The sequence below is a fragment of the Hypanus sabinus genome, chromosome 16, assembly GCF_030144855.1.
Source record: "Hypanus sabinus isolate sHypSab1 chromosome 16, sHypSab1.hap1, whole genome shotgun sequence".
NCBI lineage: Eukaryota > Metazoa > Chordata > Chondrichthyes > Myliobatiformes > Dasyatidae > Hypanus > Hypanus sabinus.
Window position 1 is genome coordinate 69,618,736 of NC_082721.1, and position 23,816 is coordinate 69,642,551.

The 23,816-nt window shown below is 44.3% G+C and overlaps 2 long non-coding RNA genes across 3 annotated transcripts in view; one reads left to right on the plus strand and one right to left on the minus strand.

Annotated features, from left to right (window-relative positions):
* LOC132406421 (uncharacterized) overlaps positions 1-23,816 on the plus strand; it is a 143,645-nt gene that overhangs the window by 53,359 nt on the left and 66,470 nt on the right. The window lies entirely within an intron of this gene.
* Positions 11,132-23,816, minus strand: part of LOC132406422 (uncharacterized) — a 40,753-nt gene continuing 28,068 nt past the window's right edge. For both annotated transcript variants that reach the window (XR_009516164.1, XR_009516163.1), the window contains 2 exons: positions 12,538-12,807; positions 11,132-11,622 (listed from right to left, as the gene is read on the minus strand). This is a non-coding gene — a long non-coding RNA (uncharacterized LOC132406422). The remainder of the gene's footprint in view (positions 11,623-12,537; positions 12,808-23,816) is intronic.

A 23,816-nucleotide genomic window follows, 5' to 3' on the forward strand; every position in this document is an offset into this window, starting at 1 on the left:
CAAATTCCTTACTTGCAGACCACAGACAGTTCAGATAGGCAACGGCATCTCCTCCACAAACTCCAACAGCAGAGCTGTACCACAAGGCTGTGAGCTTAGACCCCTGCTCTACTCACAATATACTTATAACTGTGAGGCTAAGGACTGCTCCAGTGCCATGTTCAAGTTTGCTGATGATACCACTGTCATTGGTTGAATCAAAAGTGCTGATGAATCAGCATATAGGAGGGAAATTGAAAATCTGGCTGAGTGATGCCACAACAACCTCTCACTCAATGTCAGCAAGACCAAGAAGCCAATTATTAACTACAAGAGGAGGAAACCAGAGGTCTATGAACCTGTCCTCATTGAGGTATTCTGAGGTGGAGAAGGTCAGCAACTTTAAACTCCTCAGCATTATAACTTTAGAGGATTTGTCATGGGAACATCAGATAAATGCCTCAGGATCAATAAAGTATGTCTGTCGGTCTGTCTGTTTTACAAAGAAAACACAGTAGTGCCTCTACTTTCTTAGAAGTTTGTGAAGATTTGGCATGTCATTTAAAACTTTGGCAAATTTTTATTGCTGTGTGGCGGAGAGCATCACAGGTTACATCTAGTTAACGTCACAACTTGTTCTGGAAACACCAATGCACTTGAATGGAAAAGCCTACAAAAAGTATTGATAGAGCCCAGTCCATCATGGGTAAAGCCCTCCGCAACATTCAGCATATCCACAGGGAGCATTGTTGCAGCAAAGTAGCATCCATCATCAAGGACCCATACCATCCAGATCAGGAAAGAGATACAAAAGCCTCACGACCCACAGCACTAGGCTCAGGAACAGTTATTACCCCTCAACCATCAGGCTTCTGAACCAGAGGGGTTAGCTTCACTCAACCGCGCTCACCCCATCACTGAGCTGTTCTCATAACCTATGGGCTCACTTTCAAGGACTCATCATCTCAAGTTCTCATTTTTATTGCTTGCTTGTTTGTTGTTTGTTTAGTTATTTATCTATCTATCTCTTTTTGTATTTGCATGGTTTGTGGTCTCGCACATTGCTGATTGTCCGTCTCGTTGTGTGTAGTTTTTCATTGAGTCTATTGTGGTATTTACTGTGAATGCCCACAAGAAAATCTATCTCAGGGTTGTAGAGGGCGACGTATGTTATTTTGATAATAAATTTACCGTGAGCTTTGAACTTTGCTGCCACAAACAACAAATTTTACAACAATATGTCAGTGATAATAAACCTGATCCTGATACTGTATGGTGGAATTTGGAGAAATCTGAAGGAAATATAGTTCAAAGTGCAAAGTAAATTTGTTATCAAATTGTAAATTTATTTTCTTGCGGGCATTCACAGTAAATACAAAGAAGCACAAAGGGAGAATAACATGACAGTAATGTAAGTTTAGGATAAATGTTGGTTGGGACAGTCTTGGTTGGCCAAAGGACCTGTTTCTATGCTCTCTAACTCTAGCAATCCATGGATCTGTAAATTTCACAGGACTGAGATCTGGGACGAAAGAGTTGACTTACGAGGAATGTTTGAGCAGTTTGGGTCTAAACTCATTTGACATTAGGAGAATGAGATAAAGGTTGGAAGGGGTTATGACGAGCATAGGGATCAACATGGACCTGATGGGACGAAAGGTCCACTTCTGTGCAGCATTTATTTGTAACTTAAGTGTTAACATGTTGACTGAAATAACTGAACAAGAGGAAAGCCTCATATGCAGCAAGTAATTATGTTGGGAATGGAGACATGGGAGAGATACTGGAATATGGAGCTGATTACAAAGGGCTGGAGGAACTCAGCAGGTCAGGCTATGAAGAGAAATGGAGAGTTGACGTTACAGTTTGAGATGTCTGATATGGACGGGCATGATATGGAATGGACTGTTTCAAAGTGTCGCCATGTAGTTTCAGTTCAGTTGGGTATATACACTCGACAACCACTTTATTAGGTACACATGTACACCTGCATGTTAATACAAGCATCTATTCAGCCAATTATGTGGCTGTGATTCAATGTACAAAATATGCAGACGAGGTCAAGAGGTTCAGTTGTTGTTCAGACCAAACATCAGAAGAGGCAAGGAACGTGATTTGTGTGAGTTTGGCTGTGGAATGATTGTTGCTCCCTGACTGGGTGGTTTTAGTTTCTCAGAAACTGCTGATCTTCACGCACAACAGCCTAGCGTTCAGAGAGTGGGCGGAAAACAAAATACATCCAGCGAGTGGCGGCTCTGTGGGTCCTGAAGTTGAAGGACTGTCTATGTGTGAGTGGATGTGTGGGTGGCTGGGAGAGAGGAAAGGGGATTGTTCTGCTTTTGTTAGCTTGTTGCTTGTTGTTGTTCTGCTGAACGTTGTGAGCATGCTACGTTGACGCTAGAATGTATGGTGACTCTTGCGGACAACCCCCACGATAGACAACATTTGTTTGTTAACACGTGCATGTGATAAATAAATCTGAATCTGAATGATTAATAAACTGAATGCAACATTGGCATGTGTGTTCTGAAGCAATGAATTAAGATTTTAAAAGTATCTCAGAGAAGATGCAAGAGGCAGAGGACGTTCATAGCCACACCTAGCCACCATTGTGTTGGGGGAATAGTGCACAAGAGTCAGGAGCTGGAGGACAGCAAACAGATATAACCATATAACAATTGCGGCACGGGTAAAGGCCATCTCGGCCCTTTTAGTCCGTGCCGAACGCTTACTCTCACCTTGTCCCACCGACCTGCACTCAGTCCATAACCCTCCATTCCTTTCCTGTCCATATACCTATCAGACTTGAGAACCAAAAATGATGGAAATGTCCGCCACATCCAATAATAAGATGAGACTTCAGTTATGTATGAGGTAAAGTTCTTGGTAACACATGACAGATCAGACTGTACCGGGTTGACAGATGTAAGGAAGTCTTTGATAACACTTATAGACTAGTTTATCTGTCTCATACCTTGAAACATACAGTGAAATGCATCACTTGACTCAATCAAAACAGCCCGAGGATGTGCTGGGGGCAGCCCACAAGTATAGCTATACATCCTGCACCAACATAGCATGCCTGCAATGTACCAAGTCTAACCCTGACATCGCTGCAACATAGGTGGAAACCAGAGCACCTGGAGGAAACCCATGCCCTCCTGGGAAGAACGTGCAAACTCCTTACAGACAGCATTGGGTATTGCATCAGAATTGCAGAATGTATGACAGCGTTAGCTGAATCAAAGAGAGATCTGTAGTGATAATGGCCTTGGTGAATGAGAAGTGCATATTTGACCTGATACTTATACCTCAATTAAAATCAATCATGGAGGCTATTGTGATATGGGAGACATAAGAAAACACAGATGCTGGAATCTGAAGCACTAAACAATCTGCTGGAAGAACTCATCAGGTCCAGAAACACCTGTGGGAAGAATGGATTTATTGACCTTTCAGCGTGAAAGCCTGTATCAATGCTCCTGCTGCAGGACTTCAACTGAAAGTGTTGACAAATCCTTTCCTCCTGCAGATGCTTCTTATCATGCTGAGTTCTTCCAGCAGATTGCTTGCTGCATCGTCATATGGCTGCTTGGTCTACAGTGTCAAATATGACAGTGGGAAAGTGTTACGGAACTGGAGGAGATAGCAGAGGTACTTAATGAATACTTCATTTCAGTATTCACTATGGAAAAGGATCTTGGTGATTGTAGTGATGACTTCCAGCAGACTGAAAAGCTTGAGCATGTAGATATTAAGGAAGAGGATGTGCTGGAGCTTTTGGAAAGCATCAAGTTGGATAAGTCACCAGGACTGAATGAGATGTACCCCAGGCTACTGTGGGAGGTGAGGGAGGGGATTGCTGAGCCTCTGGCGATAATCTTTGCATCATCAGTGGGGACTGGAGAGGTTCCAGAGGATTGGAGGGTTGCAAATGTTGTTCCCTTATTCAAGAAAGAGAGTAGAGATAGCCCACGAAATTATAGACCAGTGAGTCTTACCTCAGTGGTTGGTAAGTTGATGGAGAAGATCCTGAGAGGCAGGATTTATGAACATTTGGAGAGCCATAATATCATTAGGAGTAGTCAGCATGGCTTTGTCAAAGGCAGGTCGTGCCTTACCAGCCTGATTGAATTTTTTGAGGATGTGACTAAACACGTTGGTGAAGGAAGAGCAGTGGATGTAGTGTGTATGGATTTCAGAAACGCATTTGATAAGTTTCCCCATGCAGGGCTTATTGAAAAAGTAAGAAGGCATGGGATCCAAGAGGACATTACTTTGTGGATCCAGAACTGGCTTGCTCACAGAAGGCAAAGAGTGGTTGTAGGCAGGACATATTCTGCATGGAGGTCGGTCACCGCTGGAGTGCCTCAGTGATCTGTTCTGGGACCCTTACTCTTTGTGATTTTTATAAATGACCTGGATGAGGAAGTGGAGGGATGGGTTAATAAGTTTACTGATGACACAAAGGTTGGAGGTGTGATGGACAGTGTGGAAGGTTGTCTGAGGTTACAGTGGGACATTGATAGGATGCAAAACTGGGCTGAGAAGTGGCAGATGGAGTACAACCCAGATATGTGTGAAGTGGTTCATTTTGGTAGGTCAAACATGATGGCAGAATATAGCATTAATAGTAAGACTCTTGGAAGTGTGGAAGATCAGAGGGGTCTTGGGGTCCGAGTCCATAGGATGATCAAAGCAGCTGAGCAGGTTGACTCTGTGGTTAAGAAGGCATACGGTGTATTGGTCTTCATCAATCGTGGAATTGAATTTAGGAGCCAAGAGGTAATACTGCAGCTATATATGACCTTGGTCAGACCCCACTTGGAGTACTGTGCTCAGTTCTGGTTGCCTCTCTACAGGAAGGATGTGGAAACCATAGAAAGGGTGCAGAGGAGATTTACAAGGATGTTGCCTGGATTGGGAGCATAGTTTGAGTGAACTCGGCCTTTTCTCCTTGGAGTGGAGGAGGATGAGAGTTGACCTGATAGAGGTGTACAAGATGATGAGAGGCATCGATTGTGTGGATAGTCAGAGGCTTTTTCCCAGGGCTGAAATGGTTGCCACAAGAGGACACAGGTTTGAAGTGCTGGGGAGGAGGTACAGAGGAGATGTCAGGGGTAAGTTTTATACGCAGAGAGTGGTGAGTGCGTGGAATGGGCTGCAAGCAATGATGGTAGAGGCGGATACGATAGGGTCTTTTAAGAGACTTCTGGATAGGTACATGAAGCTTAGACAAATAGAGGGCTATGGGTAAGCCTAGTAATTTCTAAAGTAAGGACATGTTCAGCACAACAATGTGGGCTGAAGGGCCTGTATGGTGCTGCAGGTTTTCTACGTTTCTATGATTCTAAACTGGTGGTTGTCTTTCCTCTATTTGTTTTCAATCTTTAACCTAGTCAATCTGAGGCTAAGCACAGCTGCAATTCCATACTTAAGTTTGATGATGATACCACTGTTGTTGGCTGATTAATCAGCATATAGGTGGGCGAATGAATTTCTGGCTGGGTGCTGCCACAACTACAACCTTTCACTCAATGTCTGCAAGACTAAGGGGCTGATTATTGACTTCAGGAGGAGGAAACCAGAGGTCCATGAGCTCGTCCTCATCTGGGAAAATCAGAGGTGGAGAGGGTCAGTAACTTTAAATTCCTCAGTGTTGTCCTTTCAGAGGATCTGTCCTGGATCGAGCACGCAAGTGCCATTATGAAGAAAGCACAGCAGCACCTCTACATTCTTAGAAGTATGCGAAGATTTGGCATGTCATTTAGAACTCTGACAAACTTCTATAGATGTATCATGGCCTGGTGTGGAATCACCAAAGCCCTCGAATGGACAAGTTTACAAAAAGTAGTGGATACAGTCCAGTAGAACACAGATAAAACTGTCCGCACCATCTTGAACACAACCACAAGGAGCATTGTCACAGGAAAGCAGCATCCAACTTCAAAGATTCCCACCACTCAGGACATGCTCTCTTCTTGCTGTTGCCATCAGAAAGGTGGTACAGGAGCCTCAGAGTCCACACGGCCAGGTTCAGGAATAGTTATTACCTCTCAACCATCAGGCTACTGAACCAGAGGGGATAACTTCACTCATTCTAACTACTCTTACAACCTATGGACTCACTTTCAAGGAGTACATAAGAACATAAGAGATAGGAGCAGGAGTAGGCCATCCGGCCCATCAAGCCTGCCCCGCCATTCAATAAGATCATGGCTGATCTGTCTGTAAACTCAGCTCCATCTACCTGCCTTTTCCCCATAACCCTTAATTCCCTTACTATGTAAAAACCTATCTAACTGTATCTTAAGTATAGTTAGTGAGGAAGCCTCCACTGCTTCCCTGGGCAGAGAATTCCACAGATTCGCCACTCTTTGGGACGAACAGTTTCTCCTCATCTCTGTCCTAAATCTTGAGGCAGTGTCCCCAAGTTCTAGTCTTACCTACCAATGGAAACAGTTTTCCTACTTCTATCTTATCTATCCCTTTCAAAATTTTGTATGTTTCTATAAGATCCCCTCTTATTCTTCTGAACTCCAGAGAGTATAGTCCCAGGCGACTCAATCTCTCTCATAGGTTAACCCCTTCACACCTGGAATCAACCTTGTGAACCTCATCTGCACTGCCTCCAAAGCCAATATATCCTTCCTCAAGTATAGAGACCAGAACTGCACACAGTACTCCAGGTGCGGTCTCACCAGTACCCTGTATAGTTGCAACATGACCTCCCTGCACTTGAATTCAATCCCTCTAGCAATGAAGGACAACATTCCGTTTGCATTCTTAATAACCTGTTGTACCTGCAAGCCAACTTATTGCGATTCATGAACAAGCACTCCCAAGTCCCCCTGCACAACAGCATGCTGCAATCGCTCACCATTTAAATAATCATCTGCCGTTCTATTATTCCTTCCAAAGTGGATGATCTTGCATTTACCAAAGTAGTATTCCATCTGCCAGACCTTGGCCCACTCACTTAGCCTATCTATATCCCTCTGCAGACTCTCCAGATCCTCTGTATAATTTGCTTTTCCACTTAGTTTAGTGTCATCAGCAAATTTTGCCTCACTACACTCAGTCCCCTCTTCCAAATCATCAATGTAAATGGTAAACAGCTGCGGGCCCAGCACCGACCCCTGTGACACCCCACTCACCACTGACTGCCAACCGGAGAAACACCCATTTATATCAACTCTCTGCCTTCTATTGGTTAACCAATCCACTATCCAAGCCAATACACTTCCTCCGACTCCATGCATCCATATCTTATTTATAAGTTTCTTGTGCAACACCTTATCGAATGCCTTCTGGAAATCCAAGTATACGACATCCACCTGTTCCCTCTATCCACTGCACTCATTATGTCCTCAAAGAACTCCGGGAAGTTTGTCAAATGGGACCTGCCCTTTCTGAATCCATGATGCATCTGTCTAATGGAACCATTCCTTTCTAAATGTTTCGCTATTTCTTCCTTAATGACAGCTTCAAGCATTTTCCCGACTACAGGTGTTAAGCCAACTGGCCTATGGTTGCCCGTCTTTTGCCTACATCCTGTGACATTTGCTGTCTTCCAATCTGCCGGGACCTGCCCAGTGTCTAGAGAGTTTTGATAAATGATTACCAAAGCGTCTTCTATAACCTCCGCCAATTCCTTCAGCACCCTGGGATGCATCCCATCAGGACCAGGGGACTTATCTACCTTCAGGCCCTCTAGTTTGCTCATCACTATCTCTTTAGTGACAGTGATTTTATCAAGATTCTCACCTCCCATTTTGTCCATAACATCCTTCTTTGGCATATTAGACATGTCCTCCACCATGTAGATCGACACAAAATTGTCATTCAATGCCTCAGCCATTTCCTTATCACCCAATATCAATTTCCCCTTCTTGCCTTCCAAGGGACCTATGTTGACTTTAGCCACCCTCTTCCGCTTTATATATTTGTGAAAACTTTTGATATCTGTTTTTATATTTTGTGCTAATTTACTTTCACACTCTATCTTCCCTTTCCTTATTTCCTGTTTAGTTGTTCTCTTGCTTTTTAAGGTTTTCCAATCCTCCATTCTCCCACTACTCTTTGCGACTTTGTACATATGAGCTTTTAATTTGATTCTATCTTTTACTTCCTTAGTTATCCAAGGCTGGCTCTCCCCACACTTACTGTCCTTACTCTTGACTGGAATATACTTTTGTCGAGCACTGTGAAAAATCTCTTTGGAAGTATTCCACTGTTCCTCAACAGTGCTACCAAATAGCCTGTGCTCCCAATCCACATTAGCCAACCCCTCCCTCATCCCGTTGTAGTTTCCCTTGTTCAAGCATAGTACACTAGTTTAGATCTAACTAATTCATCCTCCATCTGTATGCAAAATTCAATCACACTATGATCACTCTTTCCAAGAGGATCCCTGACTACAAGATCATTAATCTTACCTGTCTCATTGCACAGGACTAGATCTAAGAAAGCATTTTCCCTTCTAGGTTCACTAACTTGCTGCTCAAGAGAGCCATCATGGAAGCATTCTATGAAGTCCTCAAGACTTCCTTGACCAACCTGATTCACCCAATCTACATGGAAGTTAAAATCCCCATGACAACTGCAGTTCCGTTCTTACAAGCCGCAGTTATTTCTTGGTTAATCACCTCTGCCACTGCAGTACTTTTATTAGGTGGCCTATAGACAACTCCTACCAGCGATTTTTTTTTCCCTTTACTATTCTTAATCTCTACCCAGATGGACTCAACATTCTGCTCTGTAGGTCTTATATTGTCTCTCACAATCACCCTGATCTCATCTCTAAGCAGGAGCTCCGCCCTTCCTCCTCTGCCTTCCTGCCTATCTTTCTGATTCATCATTTCATGTTCTCAACATTTATGTCTTATTTATTTATTTTTTTTTTTTCTTTTTGTATTTGCACATCTTCTTGACTTTTGCACATTGGCTGTGTGGTCTTTCGTTGATTGTGTTGTGTTTCCTAGCACTTACTGTGAATGCCCGCAAGAAAATGAACCTCAATTTTGTATATGGTTACATATATATACTTTGATAATAAATTTATGTTGAACTATGAACTTTGATTAAGTACTAAATGCTGTTGGAATGTACTGGATTGGAATATTTTGACATCCCAAAAGATGCTACATAGAAATGTAAGGATAGTTTTTTTTTATTGTGATGTTATTTTAATCTCACTTTCTCAACTCCACTGACCATATGTGTCAGATGTTCATTTGTGCATTGGGATTCAGACCAGTACTCTTATGTATGATCTAACCACTGATTGTTAAGTATCAAAACTAAAAAATATTTAAACTGGGCAATGTCTTTTCATTCTTACGTTCACAGCCAATGCATTAAGTAGTGTTTTGTTACATTCCTTAGGACTGTTGTCACTCATGTGGTCCCCTGGGGTGATACACTACTGTGATAATTGAGGGCCTTCCTCAGCCAACCCGGCCTCTCCCTGTTCAGTAGTGGACAAGCCCTGTATTGAGCTCCTCCTCCACTGACCACTTTCCGTGGCTCCACCAAGCATCAGTGCGTCTCTATCATGTACTCCCACAGCCGGGATTGTGCCAGTTGGCAACGTTCATCACGGACACCTCGACCTGCTGGCAGACTGACAAATTTCTGGCAGACCAGAGGGCGTCTTTGATAGAGCAGGTGATCTTCCAGCTGCACTTGATGTCCATCTTTATGCATTCTTATGTGAGAGGATGAGCAGCCAGAGGTCGTGGTCCATGTAGGTACCAATGACAAAAGTAGGAAAATTGACAAGTTTCTGTAAAGTGACCTCAGGGAGTTAGATGCTAAGCTAAAGGTCCAGGGTTGTGATCTCAGGATTGCTACCCATACCACGTGCTAGTGAGGCCAGAACTAGGAAGAACATACAGTGATGTTAACTTTTCACATATTGACTGGGGCTTCCATACTGTAAAAGGATGAGATAGGATAGAGTTTGTCAACTGAGTTCAGGAAAGTTTCTTAAATCGTACATAGAAGTCCCAATGAGAGGGTGTGCAATACTTGATCTCCTATTAGGGAATGAGCAGAGCAGGAGACAGAAGTTTGAGTCTGGGAACACTTTGCATTTAAAGATGTAATGTGGAGTGCGTTCTAACTGGCTGCATCGCCATCTGGTATGGGGAGGGGGTGGGACTGCTGCACATGGTCAAACTAAGCTGCAGAGCTGTAAACTTAGTTGGCTCCATCCTGGGCACTAGCCTCCATGGTATCCAGGACATCTTCAAGAGTGAGGTGTTGCACTTCGGTAGGACAAACCAGGGTAGGGCACTGAGGAGTGTGCTAGAACAAAGGGATCTGGGAATTCATTGGGAGTCCATAATTCATTGAAAGTGGCATCACAGGTAGAGAAGGCCATAAAGAAAGCCTATGGCACATCGGCCTTTTACATTAAAGTATGAATACAGGAGATAGGATGTTGAAGTTGTGAACGATGTTGTTGATACCCAATTTGGAGAATTGTGTACAGTTTTGGTCACCTACTTACAGGAAAGATGTAAGTAAGAGCACAGTGAAAACTTACAAGGATGTTGCCAGGACTGAAGGACCTGAGTTATAAGGAAAGATTGAATAGGTTAGGGGCTTATTTCTTGGAATGTAGCAGACTGAGTGGATATTTGATAGAGGTTATAAAAAATGACTGTATGAGATGTCTAGATAGGATAAATGCAAGCAGGCTTTTTCACTGAGGTCGGGTGGAACTAAGTTATGTGTTATGGCTGAAAGTTGAAAAATTTAAGGGGAACATCAGGGGAAATTTCTTCTCTCAGAGGCTGGTGAGTGAGGAATGAGCTGCCAACGCAAGTGGTGCATGAAAGCTCAGTTTCAATGATTAAGGGAAGTTTGGATAGGTACATGGATGGTAGGGGTATGGATGGCTATGGTCTGGGTGCAGGGTGAACGGAGAAGGCAGTTCAAAGTTCAATGGTTCAAAGGATCAAAGAAATGTATATAATATACATCCTGAAATGCTTTTTCTTCACAAACATCCACAAAAATGGAGAAGTGCCCCAAAGAATGAATGACAGTTAAACGTAAGAATCCCAAAGCCCCCCCAGCTCCCTTTCCCCTCCATGTGTAACTGGCAGCAAGCAACAATCCCCTCTCCCCCCCACCGGCAAAAAAAAGCAAGCATTGTCACTGCCACCGAGCACTCATCGTGTGCAAAGGCACAGACTTGCAGTTACCACAGAGACTTTGCATTTCACCCGACATTCGACATACCACTGGCTCCCTCTCTCCCTAATAAGGGAGAAGATGTCCCCATTTTCCCAGCCAGCGGGGAGACATAACAAACAACTTGCGGGTTTATGATGTTAAAAGTCCATTACATCGCTTTTTTCGAGCTCTGTGCCTGAAGATCGCTAAGATCCTGAGTCTTCGGGCCCACAGCAATAGATTCTCCGACACACGAGTCTCCTGCTGTGACACCCATCTCCCATCCACCCATCTCCAGTGCCCTGAGATCTTAGGCTTCCAAATTCGAGCCGGACTCTCAGGCCGAACCCTTGGTGTGCCGAACAACGGCCAGTCCTGAAACCCCGAGAACGGGTCCCATTCCTGCAAAGAACTGAAGTCAGTGTGTATCTCCAGGTCAGGGTCTTCAGAAGAACCCTGAAAGGGAAAAATAAAGACATGTAAGATGTAAATAGAGCTGTTTCCATAGATGCAAACAAAGGAGTCACCGTTTAAATGTTTCAGTGTGGACTGGATGGGATGACGGATCTGTTCCTGTGCTGAATTTTTCTGTGACTCGATATCTCTGGGAATAACCCAGTGATCAGAGAGAGTCCTCTGTCAGGCAGCTGCTTGGGATCTAACCACTGTTTTGTACGGAGTGCTGGGATACTGGTGCTTCTCTGATACTAGCATTGACAATCACTTCTGTACCTAACAAAGTAGCCAGCAAGTACATGTTTGTGCTCTTCTTCTGTTGCGTCCCATCCCCTTCGAGGTTCAACATGCTGCATTCCGAGGGGCTATTCTGCACATCACTGTTATGTGGTGTGTGGTTATTTGAGTTACTGTCACCTTCCTGTCAGCTTGAACCAGTCTGGTCATTCTCCTCTGACCTCTCCCACTAACAAGGCATTTTTTGCCCACACAACTGCCGCTCACTGGATGTTTTTTTTTTGTCTTCCACATCATTCTCAGTAAACTCTAGAGACTGCTGTGCATGGATGTCACAGCCATTTCTGAGATACCCAGACCACCCTGTCTGGCACCAACCATCATCTCGTAGTCAAAGTCATTTCTATCATGTTTCTACCCATTCTGATGTTTGGTCTGAATGACAAAGAAACCTCTCAATAATGTCTGCATAGTTTTGTGCATGGAGTTACTGTGACATGTTTGGCTGATTAGATATTTGCAATAGCAAGTAGGAGTATAGGTGCACCCAATAAAGTGGCCAATGGTTGTATATCTTCACTGAAACTGTATTCACTTTTTGCATGTTTAATTTCTTTAAACACTGTCTAGACGTTACCAGAAATGAGGCCACTATCACTAAGTCCCTTTGTGACTCACCTAATGCTGTCGTAAGCCTTATTTTGTCCAACAGTGAACACCAACCCTTTGACGGTACTTTACGTGGCAGCTGCTGCCCTTTTGTGTAATTGATCAGTCTTTGGTTTCATCGATTTCCTTTGTTGATCTTCAATTTTTGAGACATCAGCAGACTTTGCCCTTTCGACAAAAAAAAAGAACTTTGCATATGTTGGAAACCTGACAAAAATCAGCAAGTCAGGCAGCTTGGGATGAAGAATGTCGAACTTCCATGTTTGCATCCCTTCAGATCTAGGAAAGAAAGATGTTCATGTTAATTTTCAGTAAGATTAAAAGTGTGAGGAACAAAGGGAATTTGAGTGATAGGACATCGAAAATAACTTAAATTCCATTCTCTTTGCCACTTTACCAGCACATTAAGCTTCTTGTGTCAGGATAACATGTTGTTAATTATAAGGTGTGGGACTCCCTAGTATGGATATAATTAGATACAGTGAAAAACTTTGCTTTGCATGCCATCCATGCAGATAATTTCATTTCAATAGTCCATTGTGGTAGTACAAGGGGAAACAGTAACATAATGCCGAATGAAGTGTTACAGATTATAGACAAAATACAGTGCAGACAGATAAAAAGGCCATAAAGAAATCTATTATGAGGTCAAGAGTCTATCATGATCTGAGAAAGTGGAAAACGATAAATGCTTCAGATGCTAGACCCTTCGTCATACCTGTGGAGAGGAACAGCTTAATGTAGGTAGCAGGAAAGGTGGAGGGGGGCAATGAGTAGAAGAAATGGAATTTCTGTGACAGGGTAAGATTATATGGGAGATAAGATCAGTCAACGTTAGGTTTTGCACTATGGTTCTGCCTTACTGGAACTTGGGTCAGCAGGCATGACTGTACACAGACAGGGAAAAAAAGAAGAGACGGTAAGTAGAAATGGTCTTTCTACAGAGAGGAAATTTCATAAGATATAGGAGCAAAATTAGGCTCTTCAGCCCAACAAGCCTGCTCCTCCATTCGATTATAATGTAAGAAAGAGCAGGTTATCCAAAACCGGATGATCTAATGAGTCCCAAACACAAGAAAATCTCTGGAAATCCAAAGCAACACACACAAAATGCTCGGCCCAAAACACTGACTGTTTACTCATAGATGCTGCCTGGCCTACGGAGTTCCTCCAGCATTTTGTGTGTGTTGCTAACGGTGACTGCTCTCGTTTTAATTTGGTTAAGCTGGATGTTATGGACCAGTGAGTTTAGTAGCTAGATGGCTTAATTGCATTAGTCGTAGAATGACGTACCTGTCCATGTGACTGAATCTCACTGGGGAAGTTGGGGAATTTAGACCGTTCATTAAATAACCAAGAATGAAATAGGCAGTGTGTGAAACGGGATTTATTGGAAGGGTTCATGATCATGATGGGGTTAGATAGGGGACATAAAAACATCTGTTTCTATTGGTGGATAATTTAAGGATTGGCAGATGGGGAAGTAAATTGGGGAGAGATTAATTAAATGCTTGGGCTGGGGGGATAGTGGGGTTCATCGATGAAGCCAGGGATTTTAGAGACTGGTATTGGGGCTTCAAGTGGAGGATCATTAAAAAATCTGTTCTCATGGAAACGGTCTTAACAATGATAAAGTCATCTCCTACCGCCGATTTTGGAGGAGGCAGGCATCATCAATTATCGACAACTACGTTTTCAACAATAATCGGGACATTGAGTGGAAGGTTCTTCATCAATTCTTTGGCCCTGGAAGAATGTCTCTTCCAACGAATCCCCTCTGAGGGGTTCGCCTTCACCAGTTTCAGGGAGATTTATCAGGACCCAAAGACAAGGCCCTTCATTAAAGAAGGCCAGGAGGGGAAGGTTCAGTTAATGATGTCATCCTGTGTGGAGCTCATGGAACATAGGATATCTCCAGGTAAATGGGCCTAAAGGTGATATCCTGTGTCCTGATGACTTTCAGCAGTAGTTATAGCTTGCAGAGTAGACTGGATGTCAGCTTATGGACCTAGAAGGATATTACCCTTCCAATAATGATTAGTGCCTGGATGTTTTCATCATTGATTGAAGGGACTAGATTGAGAAAACCTACACTTTGGGGTGATGTATCCATTCTGCATCTGGAGAGGTTGTTCTTTGTCACGACTGGGCCTCGATGGGAGGTTATCAAGGCCCTAGGCCTGAAAGGAATTTTCTTCCTCAATGACTGGGCACTTGAAGGGAAGCCATCGGGGTGTGAAATGGGCTGTCTTATCAGTGCTGTGATCTGGAGGAGGGGTTCCTGCTTATGATGGTTTGGTGGAAAGTGTCCTCACCAATGATCTTTATTAATGAATGTGGATTCTTTAGCAATGGTAGTGACCTAGATTGGGATTAGACGAGGAAGGACATCCATGACCTAAGTCTGGATGAGTATCTTCCTTCAATGATATTGGAAAAGAAAGGAGATGTCTATCAGCAGTTCAGAGTTTCCCTCGTTCAAAAAGTCTTCATCAATGACCAAGGTGATGGAGGCAAGGCTGCCAGTTTGTAAGTTCTCTGAAGTCTTGCATCTTAATCAAGGTTCTCAGGCTGGAGAGGATGGTCTCCATTAACAATGTGGGTTGGAAGGGGAGGGACTTCATCAATAACTGGGGCCTAAAGGTCTCCGGGAGAGCCTACAAGCTCCTTAGAGATAGTGGCGGAATCACACTCCGTTCTTACAGCTGGCACTGTGAAGTGTTACAGTAACCTCTCTTCCACCATGCTGGCCTCAAGACAGTTAAGGGAGTACAAAGTAGAAATAAAACAGAATGCGGGAAGTCTTGTTACAGTTAACGTGAAAGAACACGGCAGGTAGTCAAACATATTTGCAGTGAATACGTGGAGTTCTCTACTATAACAGGCTGTTGAGGTCATTATTATTAAGGAGAAGGATCTGCAGATATTAAGGGTATGTGTGGAGAGCAGAGATATGATATAGAAATGGAGGAGTGGCCCCACTTTGCAGAACAGGCTTGAAGGGACATATTGCTTGCTCCTGCACCTATTTTGCCATGTTCCTACATTGTCAGGTCATTTGGCATCTATGAAAGATGTTGCAGATTGCTTATCTGGGTGCTGACTAAACATTTCAGCACTACCAGTTCTTTTTCCTGGACATCAACTGTACATCAGACATGCAGAGTGATGTGTGGTTGCTCAGGTGCGGGGCTCCACAGAGTGAGAAATCTCTTACCTGTTACTTATCGGAAGCTAGCTATGGTGCTGAAGCTTACAGAGACCAAAGGTGCAAAATGCGACTTCTCTCCTCACCCACTTTTGTTTCATCCTAAAAGTGATTACTCATCTTGTGGTACACAGAAGGGTTTTTCCTTCAGGGCTCAGTCTAGACAGTGATAACCAATAGCAAAAATAAAATAAGAGCAGAAGTATGTTGCTAGTCCCTTCAAGCCTGCTCCGGTATTCATACGGCATCATCTCCTCCTCTAGTAGGACAACACAGAGGTGGCATGGTTAGTTTAATGCTATTACAGTACCAGCAATCTGATGCACTTTCTCCACTGTCTGTGAGGAGTTCATATATACTCCCCACGACCTGGCCAGTTTCCTCACACAGCCCAAAGACATATAGATTATTAGGCTCCACGGTTCTAATGATCCCGAGCAGATTCAGAACCCGGACTGTACCGCCATCAGTGCAGCTTCCGACAACCTCAGCCACCTTCAAGGTGCCGATTGCATGACCTCCAACTCCGACTCCAGCCTTGGCCGACAGTACTTCCACGCCAGGACTTTATATTCTGCCGCTAACACCCCCGTCTCCCCTTCCCCCGCCACCACTCTGCAATCCCGTGTCTCAGGTCTCACTGCCAGCTCTTGGGTCCTCGGAGGCTCCATCTTCCTCTCATCCCACCTTTCCTGAACACCCCAACCCTCCCCTCTCCTCTAACATTACCAACTCCCTTCCCCCCTCTGATCCCAGCTCTCATCCATGCTGGGTCTTCACCATTCCTTCTGACCTTCCCCTTTCTGAGGCAGTATGTGTGCTGTCCTCAGAAAGAGCCTCCCCTTTGTCCCCCTGCGCCCACACCTCAGTGAGTTCTGCACCCGCCATGACGCTGAGCTTTTCTTCGGCTGCCTCCGTCTCCGAGCCTGCTTCTTTGGCAAAGACTCTTGACCCCACACTGAAAACACTTCTCCCATCTTCAACTCTCTTCCTCTTCCTGGATACCCCACTCTGGTCAGTTTCATTGCCAAATGCCGATGGGACCTCAACTGTCTCAACTACACCACTCCTCCCTCCAATTCCAACCTCACTCCTTCTGAACACACTACTCTCCACTCTCTCCACGCTAATCCCAACCTGACTATCAAACCCGCAGATAAGGGGTGCTTTTCTCTAGCGGACTGACCTCTACCTTGCTGAGGCCAGGCGACAACTGAGACACCTCCTCTCACTTGCCCCTCGAGCAGGGCCCACTAAGGAACACCAGGCCATTGTCTCCCGCACCATCATTGACCTGATTAACTCTGGGGATCTCCCATCCACTGCCTCCAACCTTACCCTGCACCTCCTGTTTCTACCTCCCTAACCCTAACCCAAGATCCACAAACCTGCCTATCCAGGTAGACCCATTGTTTCTGTTTGTTCCTGCCCCACTGAACTCATATCTGCATACCTTGACTCAGTGTCATCCCCCTGGTTCAGCTCCTTCCTACCTACATCCATGACACTTTACTTGCTCTTGATTCTTTCAATGATCTCAAGTTCTCTGGGCCTGAGCACTTGATTTTCACTATGGATGTCTAGTCCTGATACATCTCCATCCCCCACCAGGAAGGCCTCAAAGCTCGCCGTTTCTTTCTGGACACCAGACCCAACAAGTTCCCATCCACCATCACTTTCCACCGTCTGGTGGAACTTGTCTCCACTCTCAATAATTTCTCTTTTTCCTCCTCCCACTTTCTTCAAACAAAAGGTGTAGCCACAGGCACTCACATGGGTCTCAGCTATGCCTGTCCTTTTGTCGGCTACATTGAACGGTCTATGTTCCAAACTACACTGGGATCACTCCCAGCTTCTCCTACGCTACATCGACGACTGCATTGGTGCTGCTTCCAGAATTCATGTGGAGCTCATTAATTTAATCAAATTTGCTTCCAACTCCACCCTGTCCTCAAATTTACCTGGTCCATTTCTGACACCTCCCTTCCCTTCCTCGATCTCTCTGTCTATCTCTGGTGACGGCTTATCTACAGATTCTACAGGTATCTATTATAAACTTACTGACGCTCACAGCTACCTGGACTATACCTCTTTCCACCCCGTTTCTTGTAAAAACACCATCCCCTCTCTCAATCCCTCCACCTCCACCGCATCTGCTCTCAGGATGAGGCTTTTCATTCCAGAATGAAGATCTCCTCCTTCTTCAAAAAAAAGGAGCTTCCCTTCCTCTAGCATAAATGTTGTCTTCAACTGCATCTCTTCCATTTCACACATGTCTTCTCTTACCCCATCCTCCAGCCACCCTACCGGGGATAGGATTCCTCTTGTCCTCACCTACTACTCCACCAGCCACAGTATCCAGAACATAATTCTCCATAACTTCTGCCATTTCCAACAGGATCCCACCACCAAACACAGCCCCCTCCCACTTTCTGCTTTCTGCAGGGATCGGTCTCTATGTAACTCCATTGTCCATTCACTCCTCCCCACTGATCCCTCCTGGGTACTTATCCTTGCAAGCGGAACAAGTTCTACACCTGTCCATACACATCACCCTCACTACCATTCAGGGCCCCCAGCAGTCCTTCCAGGCAAGGCAACACTTCACCCGTGGGTCTGTTGGGGTCGTTTACTGTATCTAGTGCTCCTGCCGTGGTCTCCTGTATATCAGTGAGACCTGACGTAGATTGGAGACCACCGCACTGAGCATCTACACTTCATCTGCCAGAAAAAGCAGGACCTCCCAGTGGCTACCCATTTTAATTCCTCTTCCCATTCTCATTCTGGTATATCTGTCCATAGTCTCCTCTACTTTTGCAATGAGGCCACACTCAGATTGGAGGAGCAACACCTTATATTCCATCTGGGTAGTCTCCAATCTGATAACATGAACACTGATTTCTCAAACTTCCGGTAATGCCCCCTCCTTCACCATTCCCCATTCCCATTCCCTCTCTCACCTTATCTCTTTACCTGCCCATCGCCTCCCTCTGGTGCTCCTCCCCCTTTTCTTTCTTCCATGGCTTTTCCTCCTCTCCGATGGATTACTCCTTCTCCAGCCCCATAGCTCTTGCACCATTCAATTTCCTAGCTCTTTACTTCACCCCTCTTACCTCCTTGGTTTCACCTTTGTCCTTTCCTGCCCCCCTCCACTTTCTAACTCTGACTACTCATCTCTTGCTCTTCAATCCTGATGGTCCTGGCCCGAAATGTCAACTGTACACGTTTCCATAGATGCTGCCTGGCCTGCTGAGTTTTGAGTGTGTTGCTTGGCGGTCTAGTTATCTGCTGATTTTCTCTTGTTTGTTATTGGATTGTAATTGTTCACAAGCATGTAATTTGGACAGCACAGGTTTGTTCGGCTGGAAGAACCTCTTACTGTGCTGTATCTCCAAAAAAATAAATCGGCAATTGAAAAAACTGCTGGAGATAAAGAAAGTAAGTTTAACTTTATTGATTGGGATGCTGAGTATCGGCAAGTCATTTTGCACCTGTATAAAACTCTAGTCAGGCAAAATTTGCAGCACTGTGCGTACAGGAAGGATGTGGAGACTTTGGAGAGGGTGCAGAAGTACACCAGGATGTTCTCTGAATTAAAGAGAATTAGCTGTTAGAAGAGTTCATATAAGTATTGATCCTTCCCTTCCTTGAAGGCTGAGGGCATAGATAGGATATTCAATGGGCCTTTTCCCCCCCCCCCCCCCCCCCCCAGGTTGGAAATGTCAAACACTACAGGGCATAGTTTTTAGCCAAAAAGGGTAAAGTTTAAATGAGATTTAGGAGGTAAGTCTGCTTTATAGACACTGGTAGACACCTGGAATGCATGACCAGTGGTGGAATGAGATCCAAAGGGAATTTGGCCAGGCACATGAATAGGCAGGGAATAGAGAGAGGACGGACCATGGGAAAGCAGATGGGGTTAATTTGGACTGGCACCACGGTTGGCACAGTCACTGTGGGGCAAAAGGCCTGTATTGTGCCAGTCTTCCACACCTTTCAATTCCCTGGTCTTCCAATAAGTTATCAGCTTCCTTTGTAAATACCGTCAGTGATCCAGTAACCCGGGGAGGTTCTGACTTTCAAGGATAAACCATCATTTTCATTCATCGTACACAAACACACACTCCATTGACCATAAAGCATAAGACATAAAAGCAAAATTCGGCCATTTGACCCGTCAAGTCTGCTCCACCACTCCGATCGTGGCTGATTTATTTTCCACCTCAACCCCATTCTAACGCCTTCTCCACATAACCTTTGACACCCTTTGTAATCAAGAATCCATCAAGCTCCACTTTAAATATACCCTCCACAGCTGAATGTGGAGAGGGTCAGTGAATTTAATTACTGGGTGTCACTATCTAAGAGGACTTGTCCTGGACCCATCATATACGTATAATTACAAAGAAAGCACAACGGCACCTCTATTCCCTCAGGAGTCTGCATGATGGCCTGGTATGGGAACACCAATACCTTGGAGTGTAAAGTCCTATAAAAGGTAATGGATTCAGCCCAGTACATCACAAGCAAAAGCATGTCTACATGAAATATTGCTGTAGAAAGACAGCGTTCAGCATCAAAGCTCCTCACCAGCCAGGTCATGCTCTTTTCTCACTGCTGCCATCAGATAGAAGGTACAAGTGCCTTAGGAGGCACACCACCAAGTCCAACAACAGTTATTACCCCTCAACCATCAGGCTCTAGAACAAAAAGAAATAACTACACTCGTTTAAGGATTCTTTTATCCTGTTACTTCATGCTCATTATTTATTGCTATTTATTTGTATCTACATTTGCAGTTTGTTGTCCATTGTTTACAGTTCTATAGATTTGCTCAGTATGCCCGCAGAAAAAGAATCTCAGTGTTGTATGTGGTGACATGTATATACTCTGTAATAACTTTTGATTTGAACTTTCAATTCTAAGAGATTCATCACCCTCTGGTTGAAAAAATTCCTCCTCATTTCTGTTCTAATTTGACATCCTCTATACTGATGCTATGCCCTCTGGTCCTAGACTCTCCCACTTTTGGAGATTTCCTCTCCACATCAGCTCTATCTAGGCCTTCCAATATTTGATAAGTTTCACTGAGATCCTCTGTAAACTTTGTAGGAGCACAACCATACTCTATTTTAGAAGAAACGCACACAAAATGCTGGAGCAACACAGCAGGTCAGACAGCATCTATGGAGGGGAATGAACAGTTGACGTCGTGGACCGAGACACTTCTTCCCTCCGTGGATGCTCCCTGACCTGCTGGGCTCCTTCAGCATTTTGGGCACTTTGTTCCAGTTTTCTAGCATGTGCAGAATCTCTTGGGTCTTTGTTCAGAAGAGGTATCTGACAGAACAATTTGAAATATGCTCCCATCGCTTCACTCCCTTCCTATAGCCCTGTAAAATAACTCTAATCAATAGAAATAGGGTATACGCCCCTTGTGTTTGTTCAACCATTCAGTAACATCTGTCTGGTCCGATCCACATGGTATCCAAAAATATACCAATCTCATTGTTCAATTCATTCAGTGACTCAACATCTGCCACTCCTTGGGTAGTGATTTCCTTCTCAGAGTGAAGAAATTTCTTTCTTTAGCCAGAAAAATCCAGCTCACTGCTCCGCCCTCTCTCTAGATGTAATACAGCCCTCCGCTTCTCATAATTTCCAGACTCCCTGGGGCTGTGCTCCAGTCTCTCCCACCATACCAATCCGCTTGTCTCAGCACACTTCTCCCACCTTCTCACCTCACTCTGATGGAAGGGCTGACTTGGATATCAAGGGCTGACACTGAACCTTTTGAAGAAGTCACAATGCACTTCATGACATATGCAACGTTCTGGAGGAACTTAGGTCAGGCGGCATCTGTAGAAAGGAACAAACAGCCGATGTTTCGGGCTGTGATTCTTCATTAGCATTGGAAAGGAAGGGGGAAGAAGCCAGAATGTCTTGTGGTTATGACCAGTGCAGTTGGAACATGGCGTTGTATTAGCCAATGGGCACAGCACACTTTCCCAGAAACAGATGTGCAGCAATAATAAATGTCTCTCTCTCTGCAGTTGGTGGCTGTTCGCAGACCTTTCTGTTCATAACTTTTCCCCTTGGTGTTGATATGAAGTAGATGTTGGCACACTGGATTTTGCCAGTCAGGGCACTGAGAATGGAAGTTATGGTGTTATGTTGAAGTAGTACCTGATATTGATGATACGGCATTCGGACTATTTTGTCCAGCTTTGGCCACTCTGCTACAGGAGAGTTGCATTAATACTGGAAATAGTGCAACAGAGAAATATGAGGAAGTTGTTGGAACCCATGAAACTAAGTTTTGAAAGATTATTAAGCAGGCTGGGTGTTAATTCACTGGACTGTAGGAGAATGAGGGGTGACCTTAGAGCTGTATAAAATAAGGGGAAGCATAGAAAAGGAGAATACACATACTGTCCTTTTCCCCAGGGCTGGGGAATCAACAACAAGAGAGCACGGATTTCAGGTGAGAGGGGAAAGATTTAATAGGAACCTTAGGGTCAACTTTGTCATCCAGAGGGTGGTCAGCATATGAAATGAGCTTCCAGAGGAAACGGTTGAGGCAGGTGTATTAACATCAAAAATACACTTGGACAGGTACATGGATAAGAAGGGTTTAGAGGGATATGGGCCCAGTGCAGGTAAATGGGACCAGTTTAGAATGGAAACTTGGTTGGCATGGACCAGTTGGGATGAGAACGTTGTTCCATGACTGTAAGATGGCCCAGGCCTGTCCCTGTAATATCCCCTCAACCAGAGATTAAGATCCCCCACTACTCCCTCAACATGGAGGGGGGCAGTGGAAAGGCAGCTAATAGGTGTAAGGTGACTGCTGCTATGCTGAGATCTACAGACAATGGAGTGTGGGTAGCATTCATCTCTACCTCTGAAGATGATCGATTGAATCTCCACTCCAGAACGTCTAGTCTACTCTTTTTCTGAGGCAGTGCTGCAGAGACCATTGAGACGAACAAACCAAGATTCCTGCCAGTGTTTTATGCAGAAGTGTTATATTGAAGAAGAACAAAGGTTTCTTGGTAACCCAAAAGATGGCAGAGACTGGAATGTGGAGCAGAATGAAACAGAACCACTGGAGGAACTCATCAGGGCAGGCTGCATTAGTAGAGGGAAGGTCAATGTTTCAAGTTTCTCCAAGTGATGCAAGTGACGTCACTGACAACACATAATGGGGTATAGCTGTGCACAAATTAGGTCTTGTATTTCAGGTATTACGAGACTGATTTTACTTCAGAGGGCATATATAGTTAACTAAACTGTGGAGTGAGCTCAGGCAGTTTGATACCTTGGCATTTAGTCAAAGTTCAAATTTCAAAGTAAATTTATCATCAAAACATACATATTCACCATATGCTACCCTAAGATTCAACATCTTTCAAGCATTTACAGTAAAACAAAGTAATATAATGGAATCGATAATGGCCGGACTGGTTCAAGCTGACAGGAAGGCGACAGTAACTCAAATAACCACGTATCACAACAGTGGTGTGCAGGAGATTAGGAGAGTATCTCTAAATGCACAACACGTTGAACCTTGAAGTGGATTGGCTACAGTAGCAGAGAACCTCCAACAGACACTCAGTGGCCACTTTATTAGGCACTTTGTGTGTCCAATGACCGTAACCCTCTCAAAATTTAATAACCTCTATCAGTTCTTCCTTCAGCTTCCAATATTCCCAAGTCGCTGTAAAGGCCATCATGGAACCTGCATTGGGTAGACTCTTGTATATCATTGACCCTCAAATGAGACATTTTAGGATCATGACCAGAGCCGCAACATCCTCTTTAATCAGTCAGGCCCACTATGTTTGAAGCTCAAATTTCAAAGTAGATTTATCACCAATGTACATATACGTCACCATACACTACCCTGAGATTCATTTTCTTGCAGGCATTCACAGCAGAACAAAGAAACACAGCAGAGCCAATGAAAAGCCACACACAAAGATGGGCAAACAAGCAATGTGCAAAAAAAAAGACAAGAGGGGCAAATACAAAAATAAACAAGTAATACAATTAAATAAGACTGAGATCGTGAGTTGTA